We start from the raw sequence: 27,789 nt of genomic DNA, 5'->3' as shown, positions 1-27,789 counted from the left end.
CATGTGATGATGGTCAGCATTAGTTAACTTTTTCCTCCTGGTGGGTGTTTTAGTATTTGCAAAAACATTCAAAGATACGGCTTAGGATATTATTTATAGCCCTTGAGGGAGAACTAAAGGTCTTTGACTTTGTTTTATGGCCAAACTATTATTTCATCCTGCTTGACTGTTTTTATTTGTTTCTGTATTTTCTCATCTCTCTAATTAAAATTGCTCTTTGTAATTCTAGCAAGGCCTAGGAGGCTAAAGCTTTTCTACAAACAACAGGCAGGGGACCCAGGGGAAGGGGGTTGTCTGTCCCTGGGAAGGTCCCACAGGGTCATGCTCAGTGTCAGGAACAAAGATGTAAATAAGAGCTGAAGCAGCAAGACCCACAGGGGACTCAGACTGGGTGACTGCAGTTGTGGTTTCAGTGAGTCATGAGCTCCAGATGTAGCAGAATCTTGAGGTCAGGAGATAGGACCATACTGCCTTTCAATGAAGAGGATCATTCAGGACAGTAGAGGCTGTACTGAATACACCTATCAGCCCAGCTGTGAGTAGAAACCATCCTTATCCACTAGCCTAAGGTTTGGTCCAGCAGTGCTACATCCTAAAGGACAACACTGAAACCTCCCTTTCGATAATCCCCCCCTCTATAACCCAGAGAACACAGGGGAGATGTCCTTGGAAAGATGAGTTCCATGGAAGATGAGCTCATAGACAAGAATTACAAAGTCTATAAGGAAGACCAACAACATTAAAGTCTTTAGACCCCCAAAACAAAAACACTTACACCAGAGATAATATGCAATCTTGAAGAGATTTTAAATTAAAATGTATATAAAACTTCAGAAAACTAAATGAATTAATAGCCACCATCATAAATAGGAACAGATGGTTATGAAATAAAAACAGGCAAACATTCTATACAATTCAACTATTAGAAACTAATAATGTAGTTACTGAGATATCTAGACATAACCTTCTTTGTGTTCTATAGGTATGTGAATACTTTTTACACACAAGTATTCACAAGTCCATACATAGAAGATTTGGAAGAACGTATACATCAAGTTGTGAATAGTGGTTAACTCTGAAAATGGAACTGTTGTATTTTTAATTTTCTTCTTTTTTCCCATCTGTATCTTTTAACTTTTTTTTTTATAGTGAATGTGTAATATTCTATCAAAAGAAAAATCAATAAAGGAGATACTTTAATCTTAAAAAGATAGGGGGAAGTTTGCAGGGCTTCTGAATCAGCCCATAATCATGAGTTAAACTGTGAGAAGTTAATACAATTGTATTATCACATGAAAACAGTTGAATAATTTCTGAGCAAATGTTTAGAGTATATTCAGTATTGTCTAAGTTTATTTGAAGTTAGTTTTATGCCCAAAATAATTCACTTCAAGGAGAAATAGGCAGGCATCTTCCAGAGTGGTTACAGCTGAGGTCCACTTGAGAGGCTGGTATAACTGCAGAGAAGGGGGACCTCTCCTGTATAATCAGACCCTGAGGACAAAGAAAGCAAGTTCTGAGTGTAAGCCAAGCATCTAAAGTCACAAGAGCAGGTGCTTGGAATTCCAGGCACTGATTGGGGTTCAACCTGCTTTTCACATGGGAAACTGATAACTTCTGGGTGACGAGGAACAAAGATTATTCATTTAATGATGAAGGGTGAGTCTCCCTGAGCAACAAGTAAGGCCACCAATAGTAAATTTAAATTATTTCAAGAACACGGCCTTTAAAACCGTTTTTCTAACCCCAGTGTAGTATGTTCTCCCCAGACATAGAGTCCTAAGGGAACAGGTCACAACTGCAGTGTGACAGAAATATCTTTGACTCCAGTCCCCACTCTGTCCTTCCGCAGGCAGGACTTCAGTATCTTATCAACACCACCTCAACCAATAAAGCCTTTCTGTACTTCTCTTTGGTGCCATTCTCCTCCCTGCTTCAGTGGGATTTGCTGGGGCTTTTGCATGACTGCCAACCTAGCCATCACCAAGGTCAGTGACGTTGACTCCACACATCACTGCCAGTGTTGGCCATTAACCACACAGCTGCCAGGTTTTTGTTGTCATTGTCACTGCCCAGTAAGGATGTCATCACCCTGTTCTCTGCCCACGGCCACCACTAGTCCATACTGTGCCCCTGAGCCACTTAGACCAAAAGATGCCCTTTCTCAAGACGTCCAGTGTCTTCTTCTACCAGGAACTGTCATAATTTCCTGATTTTGTTTCGATGCACACTTGACTGCCATTTGCTGTTAAGATTTGTCTGTAGCATCTGTTTATGTGAATGCACTTCCTTCAGTGTGGCAGAGCACAGACTACACAGCCTTCTGACCACCCTCAGAAGAAGTGTGTCTCCTCACAGTATTCACAGCTTCTTTGTAAGAGTCCAAAAGGAAAACCCCAGCTATATTCATTTACTTATGGCCTCCTGGCCTCTTCTACCCAGATCTGGGTCAGAGGTCCTCAACCATCAAATGTACCCAAGGGTACATTCAAGAGAATCCTCCCCATCAAGTTCAAGGCAGAGCCTTCAACATCGGAGTGAACTCTTTGCCCATGTGGGCATACTCTTCAGAGGTCAAGGTCACCGTTATTTTTTCCCTAGAGATGTCAACCTGCTCTCCTAGGATCCAGCAGTTAAGACTTAAAGGTTCTTTTCATTTCTTCCAGCAGCCCGAGCAGGTTCTCACGCAAAGCACAGACCTGAAATCCCACTTGGATATCCCACAAATACACCTTCCCTTGCATACAGCTGTGGTCCCAGGGGATTCTGCCACACAAGTGTGACTTGTCAGACATGCCCTACGCTCAGCAGCCCAATCCTGAAAGGGTCCACTTCCCATTATGGGGGCCCTGCTGTCTCTTTCTTTATTCACAACTCTTTTAACAACCAAAGCCAACCCAACCTACATTAAGGTATTTGAACTAAACAGAGAAGTCTCTCCCTCTAAATTTGCCCTGAGTTAGATTTCCTGAGAGGTGGACACCAGTCAATGTTCACTGAGCATCCCTGTGAATTTAAAGCTCTGGGCTGGATACAGATGGGACTCAAAGAGGGATAGACAAGGCTTCTTCATGGACAAAGCTCCCAGTTTATGCATAGTCCCAGTATAATCAGTATTTGCATAACCTTTCACTCTTAAAAATGTCACAGTTTGGAGGATAAAAGTTTCACAGTCACCCGAGAGATGAAGCACAGTCATATGAAGAGGACTCAGAAATGCAGAGTGAAAATACCATCAAATGTTGGGTAAAGAGTTGTCATAGTTTCTCAGAAGGGAAACTGAGGCTCCAAGTGTTTAAGTGGCTCCCTAGGACCATGAGGCCTTTGGGCATCACTGGAACCAGTATCTGAGGTTCCTTCCCTTAACAGCACCATCACACATCTCTCCCCATGGGGAAAATGAGGCTTCCAGAGAGGGAGAGAGATACCCAGCAGTAGACACAGCACATCCCAAGAAAGTCTGTTTTCATTGCTCATAAAGACAAACAAAATGTTCAAAACATTTTAAGGGGGCACTAGAGAGAGTTATGGATTTTAGACTTATGAAAACCACTTGGCATTTACACACACCACAGTTTCTGAATGCTGAATGGAAAAGAGTTCAGGGTCTGTGTGTGTATGCTGCACAAGGGGAGGGGGCAAGAATGTGTCTAGCTGACAGCATTTTAGAGGCCCAAGTATATCATTAGACGTTTTGTCTGGGTCTCTGGCCCTTCACTGGCCCTGCATCTCACACACACGCTCATTCCCAGGCTTGCCAAGCTCCTCCTGTACCCACGTTCCTGATTCTCCTTGTTGAGGAGGAAAAAGGTGAAGGTTCTCTTATCGTCAATGTCTTTTGCCTTTGTCTGAAGAAAGGAGCTAATTGAGGGACATCTGGCTTGGGTGCCCATGTTTGGTTTAATTATTTACCCTTTGTGTGGTTAACCCCACCACCCATACCCGGAGATGTCCCAAAGCACCCTGTTGATGGGGAGTTTTCTTCTGTTGAGTTTAAGTGCAGCCTGCAAGGGAGGGCAAAGCAGTGGGGCAAGGAGAACCGAGACCACTCTGAAACCCCAAGTCTTTCCCCAGGCTTGACAGAGGGGGCAGAGAGGGAATCCCCACAGCCTGGGGGGACTGACAAAAACAAGCCAGCAACATCCCAGTCACTGACATCTTTCTGCATCTTGTCAAAGAATAATTTTCAAAACATCAAAAACATGGTTCAACACAGATTATCCTTGAGGACATTATGCTAAGTGAAATAAGTCAGTCATAAAAGGACAAACACTGCAATAATTCCATTTAAGTGATGTGTCTGAAATAGTCAGATTCACAGATCTAGAAAGTAGAATAGTGGTTGCCAGGGGCTGCTGGGAGATTGCAGAGAGAAGTCGTTGTTTAAGGGGCTGCTGGGAGATGGCAGAGAGAAGTCGTTATTTAAGGGGTATAAACTTTCAGTTCTGCAAGATGAAGGGGTTCCAGAGATCTGTTTTACAATGTAGATATCCTTAACGCTACTGAACTGTACACTTAAAAATGCTTGAATTTGATGTGCTTTTTTTTTTTTTCCTTTTTAACCATCAACACAAACACACACGAAGTAAAAAACTGTAGGGATGGCACAGGGAGTGTTTCAGGATGTTCTGTATACTGATTGTGGTGGTGGTTTCAGTCTTTAAATGGGTTCAAGTGCATAGAACTGCATATGAAAAACGTACCATATACCATTTTCCTACATGGTAATTTTTTCATTAGAAATGTTAAAACATAACTTTTATACAAATGTAGCATGAACCTATAACAAAAATGTATTTCATTAATTAATGAGAGAACCAGAAGGAGGGTTCAAAATACAACAGGAGATACTGAAATATTTTTAATAACTGAAAGGAAGAGTATTGAAATGTATGAAATGAAGAGTATTTTATATAAGATAAAACCTTGGTCATTTGATTAAAATATTATCTGCATCGCTGTATAACAGTCCTGCATTGCTATTAGTTTTCTACACTTTCCTTATAAAGTTGTAAAATACCCTAATCAATAGTAAACACAAGTTAGACAAAGGTCCGTGGTGATTTAGTTACTAAAATCACGTCCTCTTTGCAACCTCATGGACTGTAGCCCGCCAGGCTCCTCTGCCCATGGGATTTTGCAGGCAAGAATAAAGGTCTACTCCTGCAGACAACATTGTAACTCAGATGGTAAAGTATCTGACTGCAATGCAGGAGACCCATGTTCGATTCCTGAGTAGGAAAGATCCCCTGGAGTAGGAAATGGCAACCCACTCCAGTATTTTTGCCTGGGAAGTCCCGTGACAGAGGAGTCTGGCAAGCTAACTGTCCATTGGGTCGCAAAGAGCCAGACACTATTGAGCGACTGACACTCTCACTTTGTTTCCCATAGACAACCATATAACCGGCCTAGGGCAGCCCTGCTGGGTGACTCCCACATCTGGCATGACTCCAGGGCTTGCAAGAACCCCTCTGGTCCCATCCACTAGTCTTGGACAATTTTTCCTAACTATCTAGATGAAGGGAAGCAGGGGGCCATCAGGCCCAGAGCTGAGCCAGGGAGGAAAGAGTAAGTGGTGCCATCAAAGAAGTGAGGGCCAGAGATACCCTGCAGCTCCAGCTGGTCCTCATTTTAGCAGAACATCAGTTTTCAAGAATATGGGCATTGAGAGGAAGGACTATAGGAAAACAAAACAGGAAGTGGTTGTTGGCTCCCAGAACCACCAGATCACCCTCAGGCCCACCAGACGCATTCTTGCCCAGGATTCTAGACCCAAGACAGAGCGGCTTCTGCTCGGGCCTGGCCTCTCTCCCTCCAGGTTTCATAGGCACCATCTGATCTTGACTTCGGGTGGATCCCCCTGCCTCCTTCCCCAGGCACTGGAAGTGGGACTGTTATGGGGCTTCCCTAACCCTAGCTGCTCAGAGGGTAATGCCAGAGTAAGCTCATAGCAGACCTGGGAGGATCTGGCCTCCCTGCTACACCTCCGGCCCAATGGGGGTCAAGGTGGGAGGGGTGGTCTTGCCAGCCAGCCCCAATCTGACACCTGAGCACAGGTGGACCCGGGAGACTCCATGGCCCCTAGTGGCTGCAGGGCCTTCCTTTGCAGGGAAGGGCAATGTGGAAAATGTGTGCGGCAGAGGTGAACTGGAGCCTGTAAACAAAAGGCTTCGAGAAACCTGGGGCCTGGTGACAGGAACCGCCTGGGCCAGGGTCCCTCCACGGCCAGCTAAGTGCCCTTTTACAACTCTGGTCACAGCGGGGCAGCTGGCCCTGGCAGCAGCTGAGAGAATAGAGGTGATAAGTTCTCCTCAGCACTAGTGCCAGCGGCCTTTCTTCCAGGGCTTAATAATTCAGGCCTCTCAACCTAGCCGGCCCGCCTAGCCCAAGGCTGTGAGCCAAGGCCGTGGTGGTGTCCATTTCCCCGGATCTTCCTCACAAGATCCCAAAGCCAGCTTCCCTCACCTCTGAGGTTATGGGGGCAGGCGGAGGGGGCAGGGAGGTCTTAGGCCAACTCTGTCACTGATAAGACCCTCCTTAGCCCCATTCCACCAGCCCTAGTCGTCCTGACCGACCTTCAACCTTGGTCTCAGCGGCTGCCCGCCGGGCCCTGGGGGCCGTCCCAGGTCTGGTTACTGTTCTCAGGCAGCCACTCAACCCCTCCCCTGGGAGGCTGGAATCACACCTCACTGGACACAGTTCAAAGAAGGGACGTTCTCATTCCCCTCCCTCCCTGCCCTTCCCCTCGGCTCCCCACCGCGTCCTACTCCCCCGGCCCCGCTCCCCACCCCACCCCCCACCTCATCCCAGCCCCTCTGCTGTTTCCTGACCTGAGCGCACTGCTGTGGAGGAGGGCATGATGGCAGGTCTCCGGCCCTCCCCTCACTGGAGCCCCCAGACTCTGTTCTGCAGCTGTCAAGAAAGCCCCAGGCCACGGAGGGAGAGGGGGCCAGCAGGGAGGGACCCTGGGGACGCCAGTCCCGCGGGAGGGCAGAGGGAGGGGCGGGTTCCTGGCATCCCTGTCAGGGGCCTGAGGCAGGAGAAGTGGTCACTGAAAGAGCGTCCACCCCGGACACAGGCTGGTGGGGGGGAGGGGCCAGCGCCCATCTGGGTGCTGGGTCTCCCCACCCCCACCCCCAAGCAGGGCTGTGAACCGATCAGAGGGAGAGGATTCCTGGGGGGGTGGAACTTTTCACAGGGAGCCAAACAGAGGTGTTGCTGCAGCAGCAACAAAAAACAGTCAGCTCACTCACGTGGACCAGGTAAGAAGCCTTCTGCCCTGGCACGTGCAGCTGCTAGCAGAGGTCCTGGCAGGGCAGTTCAGGGCTTGTAGAGAGATTGGGAGGGACCTGGGGGGCAACCAGAAGAAATCTGGGAATGCAGAGAGGGGACGGGGTCCCTAGAGGACCCCCAGGGAGCCTCCTCTCTCTGGGAGAGCAGCAGCCGTCTGGGCGGGGCGGGGGCTGAAAGTTTCTGTGCCTCTTCGGTGAGAAAGAGCAGAGCGCTGCTTTGCTGACTTTGGCACCCAGACATGGCCTGCTGGATGAGAGGCAGGGGAAACACCTCTTACACAACCTTAGTTCACAGCTGAACTTTGGGAATGCCACAGCATGCCACCAATTCATAATAAGATCCCTTTGATCTGAGGCTGCTCCACAGTTGATCTTATCATTAAGCCTCCTTTTCACTACAGAGTCTCCCCACCCCTGACCAGCGGGGGTGCCAGGCCTGGGCTGGCCCTTCACATTCTCACTGCTGCCTTGTGAAGGGGGAATTAGCACCCTGAGACAAGGGAGGCCCCAAGGTCAAGGTACAATTCATATAATCTGTGCCCTTCTTGAGTTTCTGCCAAGCACGCTTTGGATCCAGATATAGGTTGTCACATTTCCATTCCATTCATATGAAATGTCCAGAATAGGCAAATCTATAGAGACAGGAAGCAGATTAGTGGTTGCCTGGGGCTAGGGGAAGAATGAAAGGATGGGGCCCTAAAAGGCCCTGGATTTCTTTTTTGAATGAAATGGTGTAAAGTAGATTGTGAAGATGGTTGCACAACTCTGTGACTATCATAAAAGCCATGCATTAGATAGTTTAGATGGGTGAGTTGTATGGTATGTGAATGATATCTCAATAAGCTAGTTAGGAAAAAAAATAATCTTGGCAGATTTTGACTCAAAAGATGATCTGTCACTTGGCAATGGTACAAAGGGCTATTGTCACTCACCCTCACCCTCCCCTCTGTGCCCATGACCCTCACAGGAGCCAAGCCTCAGCTGCAGCAGGGCCCCACGGAGCCCCATCGATGCTGCCATGTTTACTCAGGTGGAGAAGGTTACAAAGGCCCAACGGGCTTCCAGCCTGCCTGCGCTGCCTGTGAGCCTGGAAGAAAAGTGAGCTGTTTGGGTTAAGAACGTGACAGGAAGAGAGGATGAGCGGCTCCAGTTGGAGAGAGGACAAAACTATGGAAGATGCCCTTGTACCAGACTCAGCACCCAGAGCTCTGGGCTTGCACCAGGCTGGTGGTAAACAAGGCCTTCCTTCATTTCCAAAGAGAGGTCAACAGAGGATCTCTCAGAGTTGCATGTGCTGCTGTCTCAGGGTGGGTGCAAGGCCTTTGCATGGTCTCCTTAGAGGATAATGAGTCTTAAAATACTGATTCTCTGGATTTCCCTGGTGGTACAGTGGATAAGAATTCGTTTGCCAATACAGAGGACATGGGTTTGATTTCTGGTCCCAGAAGATTCCACATTCCTCAGGGCAACTAAACCAGTGCGCCACAACTCTTGAAGCCCGCAAACTGCAACTACTGAAGCCCTTGCACCCTAGAGCCCGTGCTCTGCAACAAGAAGCCACCACATTGAGAAGGCTTCGTTCATGGCCACTAGAGAAAGCTTGAGCACAGCAAGGAAAACCCAGCTCAACCAAAAATAAAAAATTAAATTAAAAAAAATTTTTTTTAAAGATTGGCTGTGGCCTGGGATGGCCACAGCTCCTGGGCAGGTAACCACAGCCTGTCAACACCCTGGGCTAGGGCTCCAAATTTCCTGCAGTTTACCCAAGTGACTGAACCAGGTTGTGCCAAGATGTAAAAATGGTTAGGTGAAATAGTTGCCTAGACTAGGGGTTCTCAAAGGGTCATTCCAGGACCAGCAGCTTCAGGCATCACCTGAGGACTGAGGAATGCAAATTCTCAGGCCATCCCAAACCTATCAAATTGAAACTCCAGGGACGGGGCCTGGCAATCTGTGTTCTAACAAGCCATCCTGGGGAAGTCTGATGTGCATTAAAGTTTGAGAACCGTGACATAAATTCCAAGGTCCATGAGGCAGAGGGACATGTGCCTTGTTCTGGTGTTATCCTCAGCTCCTCACTAGGTCTGCTGGTACAGAGTTAACAGTCATGGACATTTTTACTTAATGAATGAATGGTTTTAGCTCCACTTGTCACTAACTGCTTCTCTCCAACCATGTGCCAACCAGGACATTTGTAAGCTGATAAAAAGAGAAGGGTGTGAGTATATCTGATAATTCACTCTACCTTCTTGTTATTTCAGTTTGGTCTTTGAATTATTAAGGAGGACTCGCAGCCCATTTCACGTTTTCTTTTTACAGATGAGGCCTTGGCTCTTTGACAGTTTTGTTTTGTTTTTTTCCCTAATATCCAGAAACAAAAGCACTTTCCATCTGATTTCAGAACCAAGCTCTCCCCCTACATTATCCTGACGCTGAAGGAAAAGGAGGATATAGCTGGAAGGATGTTTTTACCTTTTCAAGTTAAAATGTACCCACATTATTATACTTGGTCCCAGGAGAACCAAGAAATAGAGACCAAGTATTTCTTAGAAATCCTGGCGTGGCAGGTTGCACACAAGGAATCTATCTGCTTATCTTCAGCACTCAGTAGGTGGTCAGAGGCTGGGTGGGGTTCTGTGCCTTCCATCATCTGATTCTGAATCACCAGCCAACTTTCAAATTCTCTGCTACTGCAACCTCCTTCTATTGCCTCAAGGCCTGGATTTCTCCAGGCTCAGACCTCCTGAAGCCACCCACTTTGTCACCCAATCCAGTTCCCTTTCACCTGTAACCGCACATATTTCAACTGGCAAGATGCTGACCTCAGACCGGCCAGGCACAGTGCCAGGACGCTGAGATGCTGTCTGTTTCCAGAGCTGTGGCTATCTGCCACTGGCCCTCCCCTTAACAGCTTACACCATACTTGACTGACACATCCTGACCACTGTCTGGGCCATCCACTGGACATCCAGCACCTTCTCTGTTTTGTAAACAAGACGTCTGCAGCAGTGTGTAACAGCCTACCATGTTGAAAAACTAACTGGCCCTTGTTTTTGGCTGGCTCTAGGCTCTTAAGAAAAAAAAATCAAGTACCCCCCCCCCCCTTCCTCCTAATGGATAACCCGTGCTAAAGTCCTGGGCTCTGAGTTTCCCTTGCCCAGAGAGGTGAGTCTTTGCTCTTATCAAGTGGCTAACAAGCTGGTGGGAGGACTTGCAAGGTAGCTGGGGAGGGGAACGGCCCATAGTGCAGAAGGGCAGAGGGGCCTGAGTCATCATCATGTGCTCCTGACACATAGGCAGCAGCACCCCAGGAAAGGTGGTGCCTTGAGGATGAGAGAGGGTGGCACCAGGGGCAGTGGCCGGAGATCCTCCAACAAGCTACGTACTCACTTAGTTCAAAAGAGGGGGAGCCAAGAGCCCAGAGGAGATCGTGAGGGCTGTGGAAAGAGGGCACTAGGAGAAGCCACCGATGTCAGCCTGAGACAGGGACTCTTCTCAGGCCTCTGCAAGCCTGTGGTTCCTCTGCACTCCCACAGGCTGGGTAGAGAACGGGGGGTAGGGAGACAGAGTGGGAGAGAAAGGAGGGAGCCCCAACAGAAGACAGAGACTGTCTTTCCTACCAAGCCTAGTGGGTGGGGCCAGGTGAGATATTTATCATTTCTCACACTGGAGTGCAGGGATCTTGAAGAAAATCTCACCTCTCCAATAGACGATGAGACAGGGGGTCACTTTTTTTTTTTTTGAGATGGAGGTCACTTAACACCACCCTAGTACTTAACAGTGACAGGCACCCATATTATCCATCAATCCCACTCCTGTGCATATACCCAGACAAAACTATAACTCAAAAAGATATACATACCCTTATGTTCACAGCAGGGTTCATACCTGTAAATAGTTCACACACTATTTACAATAGCCAAGACATGAAAGCAACCTAAATGTCCACTGAAGATGAGTGGATAAAGAATATATAGTGTGTGTGTATACACACACACACACACACACACACACACACACATATATATACAATGAAATATTACTCAACCATCAAAAAGAATGAAATAATGCCATTTGCAGCAACATGGATGAAACTAGAGATTATCATACTAAGTGAAATTAAGTCAGAAAAAGAAAAACAAAATACTATGTATATCACTTGTATGTGGACTCTAAAATACAACATGAAAAGAATCTTTTTTTAAAAAGTGGGTATATGCATATGCATATGCATATGTATAACTGATACTTTATACAACTTGTACACCTGAGACTAACACAACATTGTAAATCAACTATACTCCAATAAAATTTTTTTAAATGCACACAAATGAACATATCTATAAAACAGAAACAAACTCATGGACATAGAGAACAGACTTATAGTTCCCAAGGGGGTGGAGTGTAGGGGAGGGAAGGAATGGAAGTTTGAGATTAGCAGAGGCAAACTCTTTTATATAGAATGGATAAACAGCAAGGTCCCACTGTATAGCACAGGGAACTATATTCAATATCCTGTGATAAATCGTAATGGAAAAGAGTATGAAACTATATATATATATATATATATTTATATATATATAAAATATAAAACTATTTTTATATATATATAAAATATGTATAACTGAGTTACTGTGCTGTACAGAAGCCATTAACACAACATTGTAAATTAACTATACTTCAAAAAAAAAACAGTGGCAGGCACAAGGTAAGGGATGAGATAGCTGGGAGTATGATCATGTCTATGTGCTAATTTTCTTCCTCCTCCTTCTCCTTTCCTCCCTCCCCCTCCTCCCCTTCTTTCCTTCTTCCTCTTCTTCATTCCCCTTCTCTTCCCTTCGGTCCTCCTTTTTTCTTTTCCTTCTTTTTGCTATTCCAAAGATCTCTCCTTTTCTTCCACTTCTCTTCAAAGCAATTTGTTAGGTGTAACTTACACACACTGAAATTTACCCTTTTTAGTGTACCATTCTATTGGGTTTTTTGGCTTATAAATATTTATTAAAATTGAAAGCTGAATTCCCTGGCAGTCCAGTGGTTAGGGTTCTGTGCTTTCACTGCTGGGGGCACAGATTCGATCCCTGGTCATGGAACTAAGATCCTATATAGTGCATGCCGTGGCCAAAAAATAAAACAGATTTCTATTGATTTTTATAGACCCATCACAATCAAGTTACAGAACGTTCCCATCATCCCCAAAGGTTCCCTTATGCCCCTGTGCAGTCAGTGCCTTCCCAAACATGCAGTATCACTGTTTTTCTGACAGCTTATTGGAAAACATGTGTGTATGTGGTGGACTTTGGTTTCAGACCTGTTTCCAGCATTGGTGTAAACTATGAATGATCCCAAAGTAACCGCAAGAACCTGAGACTCGCTGAATGGTCACATCAGTTTCTGTAAGTCCCCATAGGAAGGAAAAGAAAGGAACCATTCCAGGCAAACTATATAGAATTGTTGTGTGGATGTCTCCAAATGAGAATTCTAACTGAAGGAAAGATGCCTTCTCTGTTTTGGAGGGCATGGCCCATATCAGGCCCCAGGCTAGGCTGGAGCTCTGCGTAGACTCAGGGATGAGGACCCTTAGTCTCAGAACTTCGCCTCCATGGCAGCACCTGGCCCTGCTGCTGAGACTCTCCCAGACCTGCCTCTGTTCCACCTGCCACCAGGAACCCTACCTTAGACTTGAATTTTCCCTCTGTAATCAGGACCCACCTCTGATTCTTTTCCTCCTGAAAATACGCCCCTTAGCCAGGGCCAGAGGGATCTCTGCCACTCCAGGAGAGTCACACCTGGCCAAGCAGGTGAATCCTGCCAAGGAGCCAACATCCACGATAGTGGCTCTGCCTTCAAAGTGCTCCAAAGAGGCCTCTATGCAGCCACATCCAGCCTTTATCCCGATTCTTTCATTCATTATTACACAAGCAACCCTTGTCATTACAAATAAATCAGAAATGTGGAAAAACAAAAAGAAAGCATACAAAATCCCACCAAGTGGCAAAGGATATGAACAGACATTTCTCCAAAGAAGATATATAAATGAACAAGTACATGAAAAGATTGTTCAACATCATTAGTCATTCAGGAAACGAAATTCAAAGCCACAATGAGGCATCACTTCACACCCATTAGTATGGATATTACCAAAAACACAGAAATTAACAACTGTTGGGACTTCCCTGGTGGTCCAGTGGTTAAGACTCCATGCTTCCACTGCAGGGGGCATGGGTTTGATTCCTGTTTGGGGAAGATCCCCCATGCCTCATGGAGTGACCGAAAAAAAAAAAAAGGAAGAAAAAGAAAGTAATTACAAGTGTACAAATGTTGGCGAGGATGTGGAGAAATGGAAACCTCATATATTGCTGGTGGAAATGTAAAATGGTTCAACTGCTGCATAAATAGTTTGACAGTTATTTCAAAACTTAAATATAGAATTACCATCAAAAAAAGTGAAAGTATCAGCTGCTCAGTCGTGTCTGACTCTTTGTGATCCCATGGACTATAGCCCGCCAGGGTCCTCTGTCCGTGGAATTCTCCAGGCAAGAATACTGGAGCGGGTTGCCATGCCCTCCTCCAGGGATCTTCCTGACCCAGCGATCAAACCCACGTCTCCCGCAGCTTCTGCATCGCAGGTGGATTCTTTACCACTGAGCCACTGGGGAAGCCCCAGGGAAGCCCCAGGGAAGCCCAGCAATTCCGCTCCTTAGTATGTAACCAAAAGAATTGAAAATAAGTGTACACAGAATAATTTCACTCAACTATTCATAGCAACATTATTCATGATGGCCAAAAGGTAAAAAGAACCCAAATTTCCATCAACTGTCCAATAAACTAAATTTGGCATATCTGTGCAACACAATCTTATTTGGCAATAGAAAGGAATGAAGTAGTGGCACACACCACAACACAGCCAAACCTTGAGGATACTATGCTAAGAAGCCAGACACAAAAGGTCACCTGTTGTTTGATTCCATTTATAAAAAATGTCCAGAAGAGGCAAATCCATAGAAAGAGATTATTTGTTGCCAAGGGCTGGGGAGAGAAGTAACTGCTAATGGCTGTAGGATTTCTTTTTCAGGTAATGAAAATGTTTTGGAATTAGACACTGGTGATGCACAACTCTGTGAATATACTAAAAACTACTGAATTTGACACTTTAAAAATGGTGAAGTTTTAAAGTGAATATTGAAGTTTATAGTATGTGAATTATATATCAATCAAAAGCACATCCTATCAAGTAACCATAAGCATTGAATACTTTAGCTTTCCAGGTTTATATTACATATATATGTACTTTTCACAAAGAGATTATAATATTTACATTATTTGTTACCTTGCTTTTGTCACATAACATTTTTGGAATATCTGTCAATAAATTGTCTACTTTTATGGTAACATATATACTGTCATATGGTTAAAACAATTATTTAGCCAATCTCTTCTTGTGAGATATTTAGTCTGTTTCCAGTTTTTAACTATGTATCAACAGCATCCTTCAATATACCTCTTGATTTATATTTCTAATTATTCTCTTAAGATAAATTTCCAGAGGGAGGACCACTGGAATTTCAAGATGTTGAGAGAGTAACCTGCCACCCAGAATTTTGTGTGATTTGTGGGCTCATTCAGAAAGCCTTCAGATCTTCTTCAATGCTAGGCACTTTTATTCACTCATCTTTGCTTATTCGTAGGTGGGAAAGTGGTACCACATTCCTATTGGATTTCTAACCACTTTTGCTGCCTGCCCCTTTCTTTTGCACCAAGACAATTTCCTGCTAAGTTGTCACATTAATTTTCTAGACCCCCAACCCTCCTAAGCCATCTTCTCTTTGGTGGGATATCTGTATTTATCAAATATCTATATACTTATTGAATACCTTTTTACTGGATATGTATTCACTTTCTTATTTATTAGATATCTTTATACTTTTATTTTTTTAATATTTATATTTATTTATTTGGCTGCTGAGCATGCACACATGCACACATTTGGCTGCACTAAGTCTTGGTCACAATAGGTTGGATCTTTTTATTTTTATTTTTTAGTTACTTCACGAGAACTTTTAGTTGTGGCATGTGGAATCTAGTTCCAAGATCAGGAATCAAACCCGGTCCTCCTGCATTGGGAGCCTGGAGTTTTAGCCACAGGACCACCAGGGAAGTCTCTGTTCACTTTGTTGTTGTTGTTGTTCAGTCAGCAAGTCATGTCTGACTATTTGTGACCCCTTGAACTTAAGATGCCAGGCTTTCCTGTCCTTCACTATCTCCCTGACTTTGCTCAAACTCATGCCCATTGAGTCAGTGATGCCATCCAACCATCTCATCCTCTGTTGGCCCCTTCTCCTCCTGCACTCCATCTTTCCCAGCATCAGGGTCAGCTCTTCACATCAGGTGGCCAAAGTATGGGAACTTCATCTTCAGCATCAGTCCTTCCAATGAATATTCAGGGTTGATTTCCTTTAGAATGGACTGGTTTGGTCTCCTTGCAGTCCAAGAGACTCCTCTAGCACCAAAATTTGGAAGCATCAATTCTTCAGCACTCAGCCTTCCCTATTCACTTTAATATTGATCAAGTGTCTCTTTTGTTGTGTCCTAATTTACTTTTCACAACACCCTCGGATGTAGGTAGTACATCTCCTTCACAGATGACTGAGACTCAGAAATCATTGACCCTACAAGTGACAGAGCCAAGATTCAAACCTACCACTGTCTCATTCATCCATGACTGTCTCATCCGCAACTCAGGACATGGGATCATGCCCACTCTTCCCTGAACTTCTTTGAAATGTCTCTTCCTAAGACTTAGAGTGCATTGATTGTACACATGTCACATGCTCTTCCCGAGGTTTCAAACATTCCCAGCCACAATTCCCTTGATGTCCCCACATCTGAGAGGGCAGGAGACCCCACCCTCAGATGCCCAGGCCCTGAAACAAGGCATTATACCCTAAGTCCACCTGGATGATCATCACTGGAAGTCAACTTCCTCAAAGTACACAGCGCAGAGCTCAAAGCCCCACAGAACTGAGCCCCAGGATACCCGCAAAAACAAGGAGCGTTTTTGTAAGAATGAGGTTTCATCTAACCTGTGCCCAAAATGTTGATACTTCTGCTACAGCTGGCAGTTTTCCACAGCAACTCAATTCAAGACCAGTGCATGTTTTATAAGAACTTGGCTCCTAAGACACAGAGTTCCTGTAAGTGAAACAGGAGTCACTAGTCAGTTTGCGAAGCTCTGCAGAGCAGGTAGATGAGGAATCCATCTCAGGGCGAGGAGCAGACCATGTGCCTAATTACATCTGCTCTTCTGACGACATGCTAAGTCAACTGGGGACGCTCACTGCAGTCCCACTGTATAGACTAAGAAATCAAGGCTCCCAAATTAAATGTGACTTGGGATGTTAAGTAGAGTCTGGACAGTGGCAGGGCTTCGGCCCCCAGGTCCCAGACCTTCCCGGGACACCAGGAACTGAAGAAGGATGCTGTTAAACTACAGATCGCTGATCCCTCGCCCAGTTCCTGGACCTTGGCTACCATCCTTGGGCTGTTTTATTCATCAGTTTATTTCTGGGCCCGACCTTTGGGTTTAGAAACCTCCTCTAGCCTCTTCTTGGCATATTTCACATCCTTCTGATTACTTTTTGCTGCATAACAAATCACCCCGACCTAGCAACATAAAAACAACCTTTTTATTATGCTTCCAGATTCTGTGGGTTAGCATTCAGGGGTGGTTAGGTCACTGTTCAGCTGTCTTTTCTCAGCACCATAATACCTGCAGTCTTAGCTAGGAAGACTCAGACAGGTAGGGGCAACTCCAAGAGCTTGCTATGGAAATCATTCGGAACTGCAGAGTCCAGTAGTAGCCACAGGTGACTACTCAAATGTACATTTACATTAAAATCCAATAAAATTTAAAATTCAGCTGCTCAGCGGCACTAGCCACATTTTAAGGCTCAAAAGCTGCCTGTGGCTAGTGGCTACCATATTGGACAGTATAGACATAGAACACTTCCATTATCTTAGAAAGTTCTGTTGGAAGCCTGCTCTGGAGGCACCTTCCCTTACATGCTTGGCACCTGGACTGGGATCTTTGAGCGGAGCATCTCCCTACATGAGGCTTGGGCTTCTCACAGCGTGGCTGCTGGTTTCCAAGTGGGCTGGTTTCCTTGAGGGGCAGCATCTGTAGAACAAATATTCTAAGAGATCAAGACAGAGGCTGCAAAGCTTCCTTTAGCCTAGCCTTGGAAGTCACATGCACTTTTCTGTCACATTCTATCAGTCCTATGAGAGGAGGGTTGCCAGATAAAAACAAGTATGCATGGGACATACTTATATTTTTTAAAAATCACTGTTTATCTGAAATTCAAATTTAACTGGGCATCTTGCACTTTTATGTGTAAATCTGACAACCTTACATAGGAGTCACTAGGGTCAGCCAAGATTCAAGTTAAGGAGAGTGAGACCCACTTCTTGATGAGGGAGTAGTTAGGTCACATTACAGATAGCATGTGGGTTGGGAGATATTATCGTGGTCATCTTCAGAAAATTCAGTCTGCCACATGCTTCCAGGTAGGTCCTCATAGAGTTCAGTTATGAGATTTTTATGGCTCTCCAACACCTAAAACATGATATTTAAGTTTCATGGCCTGGGTTGATAGAATTGGGAGAAGAGATCCTCTTTCACCTGTTTTCCCTTTTACTCTGAGCGTTGAGGACAGCTATCCTCAGATAGTAGCTCCAAGTCCTATTGACAACAGGCATTGGTCTCTGCTGACAACATGATCAAAGTTACAAATAATGCTAACAGATACTCCACAGCACCACTGTAGACAATGTTTTTGCTAAAGCAAGGCTCCCTGAGGTGATAAAGTGCTGTGGACACATTGAGTAATCAGGGAACTTTATTAGGGACAAGTGGCTTTTCATTGGGAGCTCACAAAAGTTCAGCTCAGCAGAAGACAGTTTTCTGTCCTCACTTGCCTGTGGTCAACACAATGGCACACTTGGTGAAGGTATGAGCAAAGCTCTGTGGAGATGGAGATGACCCCTCTCACCAACACCAGCTCTGCCTGTTCCCCGCACAACAGTTGGTGCTATCGGGTCATAAAGAAACACAGGTGTCCTGTGGAGGCCTGCAAGGATGAGGCCAGGACTGTCTAAGACAGGAAGGGCATGCCCAGTGTTAAGCCCAAGTCTATCTGAAGACTGTATTCTCACTTTTTTTTTTTTTTTTCTATCTCTCTCATTTTCTTTCTCTCTCCCTAAATATCCTGATGTCCTGGGAGTCTGAGTGGGATCCCCATGTGGAAAACAGTTAGGAGCTAGGAAGGCAGGACCTTCCCAGATTAAAGGTGACTTTTATCTCATTAATCACTTTATGGAGACTCAACGTGTATCCTGTGCTTCTTTGCCTTTCATTTGGACATGTGTGGAGAAAGGCTGGGACCAAGAGGGGAACAGCAAGTTCATCATAAAAATATTAAGTGTTAAAAAAACTGGAAATAGAACTGTCACACAACCCAGCAATGCCACTGCTGGGCATACACACTGAGGAAAACAGAAATGAAAGAGACACGTGTACCCCAGTGGTTATCACAGAACTGTTTACAATAGCTAGGACATGGAAGCAACCTAGATATCCATCGGGAGACAAATGGATAAGAAAGTTGTGGTATATATACACAATGGAATATTACTCAACTATTAAAAAGAACGCATTTGAATCAGCTCTAATGAGGTGGATGCAACTAGAGCCTATTATACAGAGTGAAGTGAGTCAGAAAGAAAAACACCAATACAGTATATTAATGCATATATATGAAATTTAGAAAGATGGTAATGATGACCCTATATGTGAGATAGCAAAAGAGACACAGATATAAAGAACAGACTTTTGGACTCTGTGGGAGAAGGCGAGTTTGGGATGATTTGAGAGAATAGCATTGAAACCTGTATATTACCATATGTGAAATAGATGACCAGTCCAAGTTCGATGCATGAAAGAGGGCACACAAAGCCGGTGGACTGGAACAACCCAGAGGGATGGGATGGGGAGGGAGGTGGGAGCGGGGTTCAGAATGGGGGATACATGTACACCGTGGCTGATTCATGTCAATGGATGGCGAAAACCACCAGAATACTGTAAAATAATTACCCTCTGCTTAAAATAAGTAAATTACTTAAAAAATGTTAAGTGTAAATAGGTAGGATTGTAAACTAAATTATATATAATACAGTCTCAACTTTATGTTTATATATATATACCCATACACATATACATCTATTGATTTTTATTTTCTTCTATGTACGCTATATTTTCCTCAATGTGCAATCAGCATACAGTATTTTTATAATAAGAAACACACAGGCATTATTTTTTAAAAAGAAGAACAGACTGTTGGCAGAATTCCAATTTTAAAAAAACACTAACAAAAGAGCTATGAGTGGCAGTCAGAGATGATTGCTTACTCAGCTGCCCCTTCCTCTCCTTTCCTATTAACAAAAACCTTTCTTGATTCAGGGTAGGTATGCCCAATTGAAGAAGATTAATTATAATCGGTCCAAAGCTCTCCCTCTTTGTTAGTAATTGGCCTAAGGGTGACTGGTACATAACCCAGTTCTGGTCAACCAAACATAAGTGGAAGTCTGTTGGTAGCTGGTAAGGAAGATTTTACTCTTTGGTTAAAAATAACAGAATCACAGGAGGGAAAAAAAAAACCTATTTCTCCTTCTTAACCTTCCTGTTAAGATGCTGTCATATGAAGACAATAGTTGGTGCTATGGCAGCTATGCTGTGACCAAGAGGGGAGACACTGACAACATGTTGAGATGGCAGAAAGAAAAGATAAGACTCTAGGTCTTCGATGACATCATTGAGCCACCAAATTCACCCATTGTCTGTATTGTTGAAGCTATTTTACTTGATATTCTACTATCTGCTACCAAATAAATCCTAAAAAATATTCACTATCAGGAGATAAGCTTAGAAACCAGGAGTTAAGGGTATATTCAGATGGTTAAAACTAATAGAAAAGCTAGGGAAAGGCCATGTTGAGTGGGACAGGTTAGAGATGATATTCAAAATATTTAATAAAAATAATTAAATATTAATGTTTAACACATATTTAATTATTTAATAATAATTAAATAAAATATTTAATAACACTTAATAACTGTTTTGTTTACAGACACAAAACCATCTGAAAGAAACTGGCCCAATCAGAATGGACACCAGCCATGAACAATAGACACACCCAGGCCAACATGTCCCTGGTGAATATCAGCCCCAGGATACAAAAGGCAAATCAGGGGACTCAATCGGATCTATGCATAGTGGTGAATTTGCTTGAATCAGACTCTGCCCACAATGTGCCTCTTTTGAAAGTCCTGGCTCTACCTTCCGAAGCTAAGCCTTCAATCAGCTCAAAGTGAATCAATGGCTAGTTCAGGTCCAAAGACAGTGCCCAGGAGTTGTCAACTCATACACTGAAGTGCTATTAATGTTGCTGTGGTGATGGTGGTTTTGAACTGTTGGTTTTTTGGTAGTTGTTTGTTTTTAATTGAAAAAGTAGCACATGATCTCGGTATAGAAGAATACAAACTCATAATAATAATAAAAATGAGTTTCCTTTCTATCCTGGCACCCCCAGAGAAACATTAACAAATTGCTGCATATATCTGTATAAATCATACAAATATATATGTATGTATATATTTATGTCCATATTTGTTTTTAGCACAGACATGCACTTGCACTTTGTTATTCCCACTATCTCTTAGAGCTTGTTCCATATCTGCATATAAATCTACTTCCTTTTCACAACTGTGTAGAATCCATTGTATGGATGTTTCATAACTTACTTAATGAATGCTCAATTGATTAACATTTAGGGTGCTTGCCATTACAAACAGTGCTGCAATAAACACTGTGTCAGCAGTGGTTCAGGATGAAAGGAACAGAATACAGAACTAAAAGTAGCTTAAACCATAAGGATTTATTATTTTACATCACAAGAGACTAGAGCTAAGTGGTCCCAGTGTGGGTTAAGCCAGTGGCCCAACGATGCCATTAAGACGCCAAGTACCTTCCCTATTTCTCTTGTCATGCGCAGAGTGTGGCATTTTGCCCCCCAGGTTTGGGAATAAGAGGGCTGCCACTGGCCCAGACAGCCTAGCATCATCCAACTCTGTTCAAAGAGAAGAAGTTAATCTCTCCTTATACATCTCATTTTCTCCAGGAGAAAAACATGTCCCAGAAGCCCTTCTGCAGACTCCCCCTCACACGTCATTGGCTAGAACATGCCTGTCCATAAACAGTCACTGGCAGGGACTTCCCTGGCGGTCCAGTGCTTAAGACTCTACACTCCCAATATAGGCGGGCATGAGTTCAATCCCTGGTCAAGGACCTATAATCACATATACCACAGAATGCGGTCTAAAAAGCAAAGCAAAAAACAATCATGGGTCCTTCCCTGGTGGTCCAGTGGTTAAGAATTCACCTGCTAATGCAGGGGATATGGTTCAATTCCTGCTCTGGGAAGATCCCACATGCCCCGGGACAACTAAGCCCATGTGCCACGACTACTGAGCTAGCACTCTAGAGCCAGAGATCTGCAACTACTGAAGCCAGTGTGCCCTAAAGCGTGTGCTTCGCAACAAGAGAAGTCAGCCAGGAGCAACAGTGAAGACCCAGTACAGCCATAAATAAATAAAAAAAATATTAATAAAAATAATCAGTGGAAAAGGGGAATAGAATTATTGGCTCATATCAATTGAGATTCATCCCCCGCATGTGCCACGGAAGGACATGCTTTCCCTGAGCACAGTGTGGCCTGGAACCTGAACCAACTCAAGGTCCCACTAGCAAGAAAAAAGGTTGAAATATTTACTGCGTGGCAAGCCAGAGGGTCCTCCACTAACACTCTGGTATATCCATTTATGTGTATATATGCAAGTATATTCATGGGTCAAAGTCTTTGCAATAAACTTGTTGGGTCAAAAAAGTTTGTTCATTGAAAATGTGGATAGACGTTCGTAGATAAGTAGATAAACAAAATGCAGCATATATATAAAATGGAATATTATTCAGCCTTGAAAGGGAGTGAAATTCTGAAACATACTATGACACAGACAGACTTTAAAGACATTATGTGACATGACATAGACCAGATTCAAAAAGACAACTATTGTATTCCCCTTACATGAGGTACCTAAAATAGCCAAATTTACAGAGAAAGAAGGGCTTCCCAGGTGGCGCTAGCAGTAAAGAACCTGCCTGCCAATGCAGGAAAAGTAAAAGATACAGGTTCAGTCCCTGAGTTGGGAAGATCCCCTGGAGGAGGGGATGGCAACTCACTCTAGTATTCTTGTCTGAAGAACCCCACGGACAGAGGAGCCTGGTGGGCTACAGTCCATACGGTTGCAAAGAATCAGACACAACTGAAGCGACTTAACATGCACAGAGAGACAGAAAGGAGAATGCGGGACTTGCCCAATGGTCTAGTGGTTAAGAATCCTCCTGTCAATGTAAGAGACACAGGTTCGATCCCTGGTCCAGGAAGACTTCACATGCCACTGAGCAACTAAGACCCTGTGCCACAACTACTGAAGCCCTAGCGCCTGAAGCCCATGCTCAGCAACAAGAAAAACCACCGCAATAAAAAGCCCGCACAGCAACGAAGAGTAGACCCTGCTTGTCCCACCAGAAAAAGCCCGTGGGCAGCAATGAAGATCTAGCACAGCCAAAAATAAATAAATATTTTTTAAAAAGAAAGGAGAGAAAAAAAAAGAAAAGAAAAGAAAGGAGAATGGTGATTACCAGGGTCTGGGGGGAGGGGGAGTTGGAAGTTATTGTTGAAATTTCAGTGTTGAAAGAGTAAAAGAATGCTGGAGAAGGATAGTGGTAATGGTTGTACAACCATGTGAATGGACTTAATAACATTAAACTATACACTTAAAATGGTTATGATGGTAAGTTTTATATTTTATTACAATTTTTAAAAATGCTAGATACTATCAAATTGTCTCCAAGGTGTCTTTAGCATTTAACTCCCCCACCCCTCATACATAGGGCAGGGCTGGGGTTGCTCATAATGGGTTGAGACCAGTGCTAAGTCAAGGGTTCCCAAGTGGTGGCACAGAAGGTCTTGGTGGGTATATACAGACCAGCAGTACCTTTACAGGATCCGTAGCAGAAAGGTCTGGTTTTAGAAACAGAAGAAGAATCCCCAGGAGGGAGGGCTAAATAGCCATTCCCTCATCTTCCTGGAGTTTCAGCCACCTTGGGGCTTCTTGTCCTGTGTCAGTCACTTCAACCCCATCATCATGCCTCAGGACCCTGCCGCTCCTCTTCAGTTGTCTGACCTAAGTGAGGACAAAGGCTAGGGCCCTGCCTCCCCTTAACATGATCCAAAAATGGGAAATTCAGCAGAAAGTTTACTATATGACCTTTCAAAACCACATGACTCTGCGTAACCATCTGCCTGTGAGTCATCTGATTTTACTAAGGGATGTAACTTGTTTGACCTTCAATTTACAACTGATTAGGCCAAGCTCTGTGAAGTTACACCTAGTGTGTAAAAGAGTGATATGTTTTGCAAATAACCCTTTCCAGTAAACATGTAAATGACATCTGTCTGGTAGAAAAGATAGGCCTAAAGCTTACAGTTTGACTACACTATGAGGACTTTAACCTGCCTTGTATCTAACTCAGCCATCTTATTTTAGCATTCTTCTTTTCACCGGCTGTATATACTTCAGTCTATCCTCCTCTGAATTAGCTTTGCCATCAAGCTGGTTTCCTCCTTCATAAGCTAGATAAATACTCAACAAGGGCTCACTGTATGCTTGATAAAGAGCTATGTTTCTAACTTTTTAAAAATCATACTTTGACATTCTTAGCCCAGCTGTAGCAGGCTTCCATGATGACTTTGCCAAACATGAAAGAAAGAAAATAAACAAGAAATTTAAGAAGTATAGTACCAAAAGAACCCAGCTTCTGGTCTTACATCTGCTTCATGATTTGCCTTGTCCCCAAAGACAAGTGGTTGCTGCAACAGGCCACACTGATCCACCTGGGATTCCATCCCAGTTCCTCACCATCTGTACAGAGAGGAACATCTGACCAGCTGCCAACTCCAGCCCCTTTGGTACCTCCAACATTAGACCACGAAGAGTGTCAAAATCTATGACTCAGGTTGGGACTCCATTTTGAGATTTGGGGCTCAACTCTTTCTCAGATGATGAACAGGACTGTGAAGACTGATCCTGGCTGGGTCCTCCCTCCTCTGAACTCTGGCTGGGACTGTCCCAGCACCCAGCAGTAAAACCACATCCTCACACACCTGATTGAAACATGGGCTAGGACATCCTCCACCTCGGGGAGTGGCCTCGTCCTTAAACTTTGCATCTCGGTGGTTCACCCTGTGCCTTCCTAGAGTTTTATTCCCTCTCCTGACCTCATTCCAGTTTCCTATTTCCACTGAACACCTTATGTCATGCGCCACAGTTGTCCCATTCTCTGGGTCCTACCCCTGGAACCCAGCTTCCTGTTGATTTCGAAGAGGTGTCACTTGCCCAAGGCAGCTATATACCCCTGCATGCATGCTAAGTTACTTCAGTCGTGTCTGGCTCTTTGTGACCCTATGGATCATAGCCCACCAGGCTCCTCTGTCCATGGGATCCTCCAGGCAAGAATACTGCAACCCAATACACGGGCTGACATGCCCTCCTCCAGGGGATCTTCCCCACTCAGGGAGTGAACCCATGTTTCTTACGTCTCCTACATTAGCAGGTGGGTTCCTTACTTCTAGTGCCATCTGGGAAACTGTATGCACAGACCTTTAAAAGGCTGGGGAGAGGTCACCACGTTCACATCTGCTAGTCGAGTTGGTGAGTATTCCTGCGCTTTTGAGTGTTTTGCTGACTTCCGCTTCCCAGGCCTCACTCTGTGCTCTCTGGACATTAAGTCCTCCATTCTCCTTTCTCTAAAACTCTCTGCCTTCCCTCCCTTCTCATCCCTACCCCTCAGGCCCTCCTCCAAGGCTACCTCTAGGGATTCAAAATCCTTCCCACCCCACTGGGGAAGGCGTGACCCCACACATTTGGCCTGGACCTGAGTGAATGCCCACCATGAACACCGAGGCCATCCAGGGACTCGCCCAGACTCAGAACCAATTCCCCCTCAGAAAATAAGAGATGTTTCTCAGGAATGAGAAGGTGGTAGCAGTTGGTTCTTGTTCTAAAAAGCAAAATTTTTGTCTCCCACCACACAAACAGAAAAATGGAAGAAGGGAAGAAGAAATTTTTCCTGTCACCTGGCTCTCAGGGAAGTTACTCTTTAATTTGCGTTATTTAGATATGCCGAGGAAATCCTAGGTCATTCGTATCCTACCCCAGGCACATGGACTTTAGTCTTTAGCTGAATCAGGGGACCCATATTCTGAGAAGCTGCTGAAGCAGTCAGTACCCACAAAGCAGCATGAAACTTGCTGAAACAGCAAAATATCCTGCCCTGGGTATGGCCTCATCATTTCCATCTTTTAGCCAGCAAATATATCAGGGAACAATCAAGCAGCATGTTGCAATTTCTTAAAACTAATTCTGCATTTCATCAAGGCTTCATTTGCAATACAGGCATACCTCATTTTATTGTGTTTTACTTTATTGTACTTTGCAGATATTGTGTTGTTTATAAATTGTAGCGATCCTGCCTTAGGTAAGACTGATCTATATTTCCAACAGTATTTTCTCACTTCCATTCTCTATGTCACATTTTGATAATTCAAATCTTTCAAACTTTTTCACTGTTATTATGCTTGTTATAGTGATATGTGATCAGTGACCGTTGATGTTATTATTATCACTTCCTGAAGGCTCAGGTCATAGTTAGCATTTATTACTAATTAAGAATCTCTAAAACAACAAAATTCTATAAAGCAATTATCTTTCAATTAAAAAACAAATAAATAAGAATTTCTAAATTGTTATGTACTTTTTAAAGGCCATAATGATATAGCACACTTAATAGACTACAGTATAGTTTAAATATAATTTTATATGTGCTGGGAAATAAGAAAAATTCTTGTGACTCTCTTTATTGTGGTGATTTGGAAACCAACCTAGAATATCTCCAAGATATGCCTATATTGCACATATATTCTTTACTACTTACACTGTCAAATCTTTCAAAAAGGAGACTTACTTCCTTTTCATGGAGAGGCTGGCCTAAGAAAGCTCCATGTTCACCTTCCTGCTGATTTTCAATATGGGAGGAACCTGACCATATTAGTTTACTTGGACTCCATAACAGAATACCATAGGCTGGGTGACTTAAACAGAAATTTTTTTTCTCACTATTCTGGAGGCTGGAAAGCTCAAGACCAAGGTGCTGGCACAGTAGGGTTCATTCTGAGTTCCTTCTCTTGGCCTGTCACTGGCCAAAATGTTCTCTCTTCTTTTTGAATTTCTACCACTATGTTCTCTCTTCTTTTTGTGCACATAGGGAGAGAGAGTTCTCTGGTTTCTCTTACAAGGGCACTAATCCCATCATGAGGGCCCCACCCTCATGACATCATCTAACCATAACCACCTCCTGAGAGCTCCATCTCTAAATATCAGGCTAGGGGAAAGGGCTTTAACCTATGAATTTGGTAGGGGGCACAATTCAGTCTATAGCAGGGTCTCAGCCTTTAAGGCAGTCTCTTCAATTCTCAATCACATGATATGAAATGACAACTAAGACCGTGGGTTGCATTTTAAATTACATGACTAGAAATGGTACAGCATCTTAAATATTATTACCCTACTTTCCAAAGGTTTTTTTTATAGTCCTCTTAAGGTACTTCATTAGAATAATAGGTACTAGTATTCCTTTGAATTTCAAAGGGTCTTGCCAAATGGCCTTCTTCTGAGAAAAAGAAATTCATGCTAGCAACAGGAAGATGACAGTAAGTTCCTCTCTGTGATGATCTAAAAATATCACATAATGCTATGTGTTAACATGCACTAAAAAAGTGCAATGACTTTCTTTTCATCCTTTTATAGCTTCATTTATAGACTGTGATTCATAAGAATGCTCTGCCACTAGAAAAGTATAAAAATCAAATTTCAGTGTGACATTTTTTATGATCTTTACCAGGAAAATAGGTAAAGGTAAGACAGTGGGCAATTCTTTATCTTTGGTCTGTTTTTTCTTTTGCTTGTGGTTACAATGTTGACTGTACAAATCATTTATAGAATGAGTGAGTGAGTGAGTCACTCAGTCATGTCTGACTCTTTGTGACCCTACGGACTATATAGTCCATGGCAATCTCTAGGGCAGAATACTTGAGTGGGTAGGCTTTCCCTTCTCCAGGAGATCTTCCCAACCCAGGGACTGAACCCAGGTCTCCCACACTGCAGGCAGATTCTTTACCAGCTGAGCCACAAGGGAAGCCCAAGAATACTGGAGTGGGTAGCCTATCCCTTCTCCAGCGGATCTTCCCAACCCAGGAATCAAACTGGG

At 43.9% G+C, this 27,789-nt stretch overlaps 1 protein-coding gene and 1 long non-coding RNA gene across 14 annotated transcripts in view; both read right to left on the bottom strand.

The window, feature by feature from the left end:
* The window catches only part of B3GNT2 (UDP-GlcNAc:betaGal beta-1,3-N-acetylglucosaminyltransferase 2), a 206,345-nt gene that overhangs the window by 120,415 nt on the left and 58,141 nt on the right, over nucleotides 1–27,789 (bottom strand). The window lies entirely within an intron of this gene.
* On the bottom strand, nucleotides 1,336–7,233 carry LOC139037146 (uncharacterized). The gene is made up of 2 exons (XR_011489971.1): nucleotides 6,831–7,233; nucleotides 1,336–1,494 (listed from the first exon to the last, which is right to left on the bottom strand). It is a non-coding gene; the product is annotated as an uncharacterized lncRNA (long non-coding RNA).

The sequence above is a fragment of the Odocoileus virginianus genome, chromosome 2 (genome assembly GCF_023699985.2).
Source record: "Odocoileus virginianus isolate 20LAN1187 ecotype Illinois chromosome 2, Ovbor_1.2, whole genome shotgun sequence".
Classification (NCBI taxonomy): domain Eukaryota; kingdom Metazoa; phylum Chordata; class Mammalia; order Artiodactyla; family Cervidae; genus Odocoileus; species Odocoileus virginianus.
The sequence above is the reverse complement of the archived record's forward strand: the minus strand, read 5'-3'. Positions and strand labels throughout refer to the sequence as shown.